The 8,271-nt window shown below is 37.0% G+C and overlaps 1 non-coding gene across 1 annotated transcript; it reads left to right on the forward strand.

The window, feature by feature from the left end:
- Positions 1-220: 220 nt before the first annotated feature.
- LOC148545140 (small nucleolar RNA R71) lies at positions 221-328 on the forward strand. The gene has a single exon (XR_015901006.1). It is a non-coding gene; the product is annotated as a small nucleolar RNA R71 (small nucleolar RNA).
- The last annotated feature ends 7,943 nt before the right edge of the window (positions 329-8,271 follow it).

Consider the following 8,271-nt stretch of genomic DNA (forward strand, 5'->3'; position numbering starts at 1 on the left):
TATCAATTTCAAGAACTCCCTTCCTCATAGGCGTTCCATTATTCACAAGATTCCTTTCAGAAGTGTACATGAACTGGTTATTTGTAACCATGTCAATGAGTTCTTGAGCTTCTACAGGCATTTTCTTTAGGTGAATGGATCCACCTGTAGAATGGCCCAGTGACATCATTGATAGCTCAGACAGACCATCATAGAATATATCCAGGATGGTGCATTCTGAAAGCATATCAGAAGGACACTTTTTGGTCAGTTCTTTGTATCTCTCCCAAGCTTCATAGAGGGATTCACCTTCTTTTTGTTTGAAGGTTTGAACATCCACTCTAAGCTTACTAAGCTTTTGAGGAGGAAAGAACTTGGCTAAGAAAGTCGTGACCACCTTATCCCAAGAGTTCAGGCTATCCTTAGGTTGAGAGTCCAACCATATTCTAGCTCTGTCTCTTATAGCAAATGGGAAAAGCATAAGCCTGTAGACCTCGGGATCAACCCCATTGGTCTTAACAGTATCACAGATCTGCAAGAATTTAGTTAAGAACTGAAAAGGATCTTCAGCTGGAAGTCCATGAAACTTGCAGTTCTATTGCATCAGAGAAACTAATTGAGGTTTAAGCTCAAAGTTGTTTTCTCCAATGGCAAGAATTGAGATGCTTCTTCCATGTAAATTGGAATTTGGTGCAGTAAAGTCACCAAGCATCTTCCTTGCATTGTTATTATTTTCGGCCATGTCTCCTTCTTTTTCGAAAATTTCTGTTAGATTTTCTCCAGAGAGTTGTGCTTTAGCTTCCCTTAGCTTCCTCTTCAGAGTCCTTTCAGGTTCAGGATCGGCTTCAACAAGAATGTTCTTATCCTTGTTCCTGCTCATATGAAAAAGAAGAGAACACAAAAGAAAATATGGAATCCTCTATGTCACAGTATAGAGATTCCTTATGCAAGTATAAGAAGAGAAGAATGTAAGAAGGAGAAGAGGAAAAATTTGAACACAAAGAGGGGATGGGGTTCAAATTTTTGGGTGGAGGAGAAGTGTTAGTAGATGAATAAATAAATAGAAGGAGGTGAGGAAGAGAAGAATTTGAAAATTTAAATAAAATAAAATAAAAATATTTTAAAATTAAAGTTAAAATTCGAAAATTAAAATTGAAATAAAATTAAATTGAAATCAAAACAATTAGTTAATTAAAAAGGAAATTTGAGAAAGAGGGAAGGGATTTTCGAAAATTAGAGAGGGAGTTAGTTAGGTAGTTTTGAAAAAGATAAGAATCAAATAAAAAGTAAAGTGGTTAATTGAAAAAGATTTGAAAATCAAATTTGAAAAGATAAAAAGTTAGAAAAGATTTTGAAATTAAATTTTGAAAAAGATGTGATTGAAATTTAATTTGAAAAAGATTTGAAAAAAAATTTTAAAATGATTTGATTTTGAAAATTAAAGTTGATTACTTGACTAACAAGAAACAAAAAGATTTGATTTTAAAATTTAAAGATTGAACATTTCTTATTAGGCAAGTAACAAACTTAATATTTTTGAATCAATCACATTAATTGTTAGCATTGAATTCGAAAATATGGAATAAAAATAAGAAAGAGATTTTGAAAATTAATTTGAAATTTTCGAAAATATGAAAGAAAAATTGAAAAAGATTTGATTTTTGAAAAAGATTTGAAAAAGATAGAATTTTTAAATTGAAAATTTGATTTGACTCATAAGAAACAACTAAATTTTAAAAAGTTTTGAAAAAGTCAACTCAAATTTTCGAAAATTTATGAGTGAAAAAGGGAAAGATATTTTTTTGATTTTTGAATTTTTAATGATGAAAGAGAAAAACATCAAAAAGACTCAATGCATGAAAATTTTGGATCAAAACATGTGATGCATGCAAGAACACTTTGAATGTCAAGATGAACACCAAGAACATATTTTTGAAAAGTTTTCAAGAAAAGAAAACATGCAAGACACCAAACTTAAAAATTTTTATTCTTTAGGCATTAATGTTTCAAGAATGCATATGAAAAACAAGAAAAGACACAAAACAAGAAAATATGAAGATCAAACAAGAAGACTGGCCAAGAACAACTTGAAGATCATGAAGAATGAAATGCATGAAATTTTTGAAAATAATTTTTTTAGAAAATTAAAAAAATGCAATTGACACCAAACTTAAAAGTTGACTCTAGACTCAAACAAGAAACACAAAAATATTTTTGATTTTATGATTTTAAAAATTTTTTTTGGTTTTTTCGAAAATTATTTTTGGAAAAACGAAAAAGAAGAATTTTTTTTTGTATTTTTTGAAAATAAGAAATAAAAAGCTTAAAATTAAAATAAAATTACCTAATCTGAGTAACAAGATGAACCGTCAGTTGTCCAAACTCGAACAATCCCTTGCAACGGCGCCAAAAACTTGGCGCACGAAATCGTGATTGTTCATTCCTTGGTAACTACGCTAAAAAACTTAATATACACGTTCATAATTTTAGTTCTCTTCACAATTTCGATACAACTAACCAGCAAGTGCACTGGGTCGTCCAAGTAATAAATCTTACGTGAGTAAGGGTCGATCCCACGGAGATTGTCGCCTTGAAGCAAGCTATGGTCACCTTGTAAATCTTAGTCAGGCGGATTCAAAATGTTATAGAGTTTTAATAATTAAAAGATAAATAAAACATAAACTAGGATAGAGATACTTATGTAATTCATTGGTGAGAATTTCTGATAAGCACATAGAGATGCTTTCATTCCTCTGAACCTCTGCTTTCCTGCTGTCTTCATCCAATCATTCCTACTCCCTTCCATGGCAAGCTTTTTGTAGGGCATCACCATTGTCAATGGCTACATCCCATCCTTTTTGTGAAAATGGTCCAATGCGCTGTCACTGCATGGCTAATCATCTATCGGTTCTCGATCTTACTGGAATAGGATTTACTATCCTTTTGCGTCTGTCACTACGCCCAGCACTCGCGAGTTTGAAGCTCGACACAGCCATCTCTTCCCAGATCCTACTCAGAATACCACAGACAAGGTTTAGACTTTCCGGATCTCAAGAATGGCCGTCCATGGGTTCTAACTTATACCACAAAGATTCTAATATCTCGGACTCGGTCCTCCGTATTAGATATCTAAGAGATACTCATTTTAGCTTGTTGGCATGTAGAACGGAAGTGTTTGTCAGGCACGCGTTCATAGGTGAGAATGATGATGAGCGTCACATAATCATCACATTTATCATGTTATTGGGTGCGAATGGATATCTTAGAGAAGGAATAAGCTTGAATTGAATAGAAAAACAGTAGTACTTTGTATTAATTCATGAGGAACAGCAGAGCTCCACACCTTAATCTATGGAGTGTAGAAACTCTACCGTTGAAAATACAGAAGTGATAAGGTCCAGGCATGGCCGAATGGCCAGCCCCCAAAACGTGATCAAAGGATCAAAAGATAATCCAAAGATGTAAATACAATAGTAAAAAGTCCTATTTATACTAAACTAGTTACTAGGGTTTACAGAAATGAGTAAATGATGCAGAAATCCACTTCTGGGGCCCACTTGATGTGTGCTTGGGCTGAGCATTGAGCTTTACACGTGTGGAGGCTTCTCTTGGAGTTGAACGCCAGTTTGTAACCTGTTTCTGGCATTTAACTCCACCTTGCAACCTTTTTTTGGCGTTTAACTCCAGAATGCAGCATGGAATTGGCGTTCAGCGCCAGTTAGCGTCATCTAAACTTGGGCAAAGTATGGACTATTATATATTGCTGGAAAGCCCTGGATGTCTACTTTCCAACGCAATTGAGAGCGCGCCATTTGGAGTTTTGTAGCTCCAGAAAATCCACTTTGAGTGCAGGGAGGTCAGAATCCAACAGCATCTGCAGTCCTTCTTCAACCTCTGAATCTGATTTTTGCTCAGTTCCCTCAATTTCAGCCAAAAAATACCTGAAATCACAGAAAAACACACGAACTCATAGTAAAGTCCAGAAGTGTGAATTTTAATTAAAAACTAATAAAAATATACTAAAAACAAACTAAATCATACTAAAAATTATGTAAAAACAATGCCAAAAAGCGTATAAATTATCCGGTCATCAATGATCCTCTTGATTCTTTTTGTTGAGGGCTTTACTACTGTTGAAGATGGCTCTGCCACTAATTCTCTTTTTGTTTCTCTCCTTGCTGGTGGTTTCGGAGTAGCTTTCTCTTTGCCTGTCTTGGTGGCCATCCTGAAAAAGGAAAGAGAAAGTACTATGTAAAGTGAATGGTTCGAGCAAGGGGGCGAATATTATGAGTGGTAATCAATGCACAGTAAGGAAGATTGTCGTTAACACATGGTCTAGACTACATGTGAAAAGTTCATCTTAGGTAATATAGTAAGTGCATGTGATGGCAATTAAATGCAAGATGTTTATTGGCATGCCGGCAAAGGCATGAGTAGCATAGATCAAGCATTCAATGTCCAAGTTAGATTACTAAGTCTTTCAAACTAATAACCTATTTGTATTGAAAATTAAATTAAATTAATAAAATATAAAAGCGGTTTTGTGAAAAAACAGGCATTAAAGAAGTAGGATAACATAAAGGTAGTGCAAGATGCCATACGGGCTTTTTCACAAACACATAGCATGCATGGTAAATATGTTTTTGAAAATATAAAATAGAACATGCAAGTAACCCTTTAAAAGGTAATATTAATTGTCAAACAAATCCATGATAATCGACAAGCAAAATATAGAAAATAAAGACCAAAATAAATTTTTAACACCAATTAAAAGGAATAAAAAGAAAGAAATAAAAAGAAAAAGAAAATATAGATAAAGAAAATAAAAAGAAAAAGAATAATAGAAAATAATAAAAAATAAGAATAATAATGGAAAAGTAAAGAAACAAGAAGAACAAACCTTGATAATGGGTGTAAAAAGAAAAGAAAAGGGGGAGAGTAAAAAATATGAGAAAGAGTAGAGAAGGAAGAAGAGAGAAGAAGGAAGTAAGAAGGGATAAGAAAAATTAGGATTTGGGGAAGAAAAGATAAGATATTTTGGCTGATCTGGATATTCTGTGCGCCGCACGTGACGTGGTTGCGTGGTGTGTGATGTTTTTCTAGTGACGCGAACGCGTGGGTTACGCGGTCGCGTGGTGTGATTTGTGCGAATGGCGCGAGGGCAGCGACGCGTTCACGCAACTCTCTTTCTCATACTTATTTTGCCAAAATATTGGGGTGAAGAGATCGCGAGGTTGATGCGATCGCGTGGATGGCCATGTTTGGAGGACGACGCGGACGCGTGGGGCACGCGGTCACGTGATAGGGCTGGTGTTTCTAGCATCACTGCAGCCCCACTCCATCATAACTTACTGCCATACACATGTTTTACGTCAATTTTTAAAGGCACGCGTTCTCGTGGTTGACGCGGATGCGTGAGAGGCTTAGTTTCCAAATGACGCGGCCGCGTGGGTGACGCAGACGCGTGGGCATGTTTGCGCCTAAGGCACGCCTCAAGCCATGCTTTCGCGTGACTCTCTGTCCAATTCTCTAGTTCTGCTAGTTGCAGCTTTCTTTCAGCACCAGCTTTTGTAAGATTCATGTTGCACTCTCTTACAGCCCAGAAAGCCTTGTGTTCCACCTCTACGGGGAGGTGGCAAGCCTTTCCGTATACCAAGTGGAAGGGGCTCATCCCAATGGGTGTCTTGTACGCTGTTCTATATGCCCAAAGTGCCTCTTGTAGCCTGGCACTCCAGTCCTTCCTATGAGGTTTTACTATCTTCTCCAGAATACGTTTAATCTCTCTGTTAGAGACTTCTGCTTGCCCATTGGTCTGGAGATGATAAGCTGTTGCTACTTTGTGAATTATCCCATGCTTTTTCAGTAATCCTGTTAATCTCCTGTTACAAAAATGGGTGCCTTGATTGCTCACGATTGCTCGTGGTGATCCAAAGAGACAGATAATATGGTTTCTAAGAAAGAAAACAACAGTGTTAGTATCATCAGTGCGGGTAGGAATTGCTTCCACCCATTTAGAACATAATCTACGGCTAACAGTATATAAAAGTATCCGTTAGAATTTGGAAATGGACCCATGAAGTCAATGCCCCAAACATCGAAAATTTCACAAAAAAGCATAATCTGTTGAGGCATCTCATCCCTCTTGGATATATTACCAAACCTTTGGCATGGAGAACAAGATTTACTAAATTTAGCAGCATCTTTAAAAAGAGTAGGCCACCAGAATCCACAGTCTAGAATTTTTCTAGCTGTTCTTTGAGGGCCAAAATGTCCTCCACTCTCAGATGAGTAGCAGGCCTCTAAAATGGACTGGAATTCTGATTGAGGCACACACCGTCTAATTACCTGGTCAGCACCACACCTCCATAAATATGGATCATCCCATATATAATATTTGGACTCGCTTTTTCACTTGTCTCTCTGGTGCTTAGTAAAATTTGGAGGAAAAGTGTGGCTAACTAGATAATTAGCTACAGGTGCATACCAAGGAACTACTTCAGATACTGCTTGTAAGCTATCAAATGGAAAATTATTATTTATAGGAGTGGAGTTATCCTTAATGTGCTCAAGGCGACTCAAGTGGTCTGCCACTAAATTCTGGTTACCACTCCTGTCCTTAATTTCTAAATCAAATTCTTGTAGCAGCAATATCCAACGCATTAGCCTTGGTTTGGACTCCTTTTTAGCTAATAAATATTTTAGAGCTACATGGTCTGAGTACACTACTACCTTAGTACCAAGTAAATAGGCTTAGAATTTATCCAGAGCAAAAACAATAGCAGGAAGCTCTTTTTCAGTAGTAGTATAATTAGACTGAGCAGCATCTAAAGTCTTAAATGCATAAGCAATTACAAAAGGGTCCTTACCTTCGCACTGAGGCAGCACTGCTCCTACTGCATGGTTGGAAGCATCACACATAATTTCAAATGGCTGGCTCCAGTCTGGTCCTCTCACAATTGGAGCTTGAGTCAGAGCGGTCTTCAGGTTATCAAACGGTTGCATACAATCCTTGCTGAACTCGAACTCAATTTCCTTCTGCAGCAATCTGGATAAAGGTAGTGCTACCTTACTGAAGTCCTTAATAAATCTCCTGTAAAAACCTGTGGGGTCAAGGAATGAACAGACTTCCCTCACGGAGGAGGGGTAAGATAAACTAGAAATAACATCCACCTTTGCTGGATCTACAGAAATGCTAGTATTAGACACAACATGTCCTAGTACAATTCCTTGTTTGACCATAAAGTGACATTTTTCAAAATTTAATACAAGGTTTGTATTAACACATCTATCTAACATTCTAGATAAACTATCCAAGCAAAGGCTAAATGAATCACCATATATGCTGAAATCATCCATAAAAATATCCATACAGTTCTCAATAAGATCAGAGAAAAGACTCATCATGCATCTTTGGAAAGTAGCTGGTGCATTGCACAAGCCAAAGGGCATTCTCTTATAAGCATAAGTCCTAAAAGGACATGTAAAAGTGGTTTTTTCCTGATCTTCAGGAGCTATATGAATTTGAAAGTAGCCTGTATAACCATCTAAAAAGCAGTAATTGGATTTACGTGACAGGCGATCAAGCATCTGATCAATGAATGGCAAGGGGTAGTGATCCTTGCGAGTGACTTGGTTGAGACGCCTATAGTAAATGCAAACTGTCCATGAATTATGCACTCTAGTTGTCAGGAGCTCTCCATGTTTATTTCTTACTGTTATGACTCCAGACTTCTTGGGCACCACTTGTACTGGGCTGACCTATTCACTGTCTGAGATGGGGTAAATGATATCTGCTTCAAGTAGTCTGGTTACTTCTTTTTTGACAACTTCTAAGATGGTGGGATTCAATCTTCTTTGAGGCTGACGGACAGGCTTTGCTCCCTCTTCTAAGAATATTCTATGTTCTCAAACTTGAGGGCTAATGCCTATTATATCCGCCAAGCTCCATCCAATTGCTTTCTTATGTTTTTTCAGCACACTGAGCAGCTGTTCTTCCTATTGAGAAGTGAGTTCCTTTGCAATGATGACTGGGAACTTCTGCTTTTCTTCAATGTAAGCATACTTGAGGTGTGGAGGAAGGGGCTTTAATTCTAATTTCTGCTCATAGCTAGGCTCTGGATCATCTGGGGCTGGTGATAATGGTAAAGTCTTCTCATTGTTTTCAGAAAGTGTTCCCACACTTGGACCTTTCTCCATGTACTTCTCTTCTAATTCTTCCTGGTGAACTTCAGCTACAATTTCATCAATAATGTCGCATTGGAAGATAGAATGATCTTTCGGAGGATGCTTCAT

The sequence above is a fragment of the Arachis ipaensis genome, chromosome B9, assembly GCF_059453495.1.
Source record: "Arachis ipaensis isolate K30076 ecotype BB chromosome B9, ASM5945349v1, whole genome shotgun sequence".
In the NCBI taxonomy this organism is placed as follows: Eukaryota; Viridiplantae; Streptophyta; class Magnoliopsida; order Fabales; family Fabaceae; genus Arachis; species Arachis ipaensis.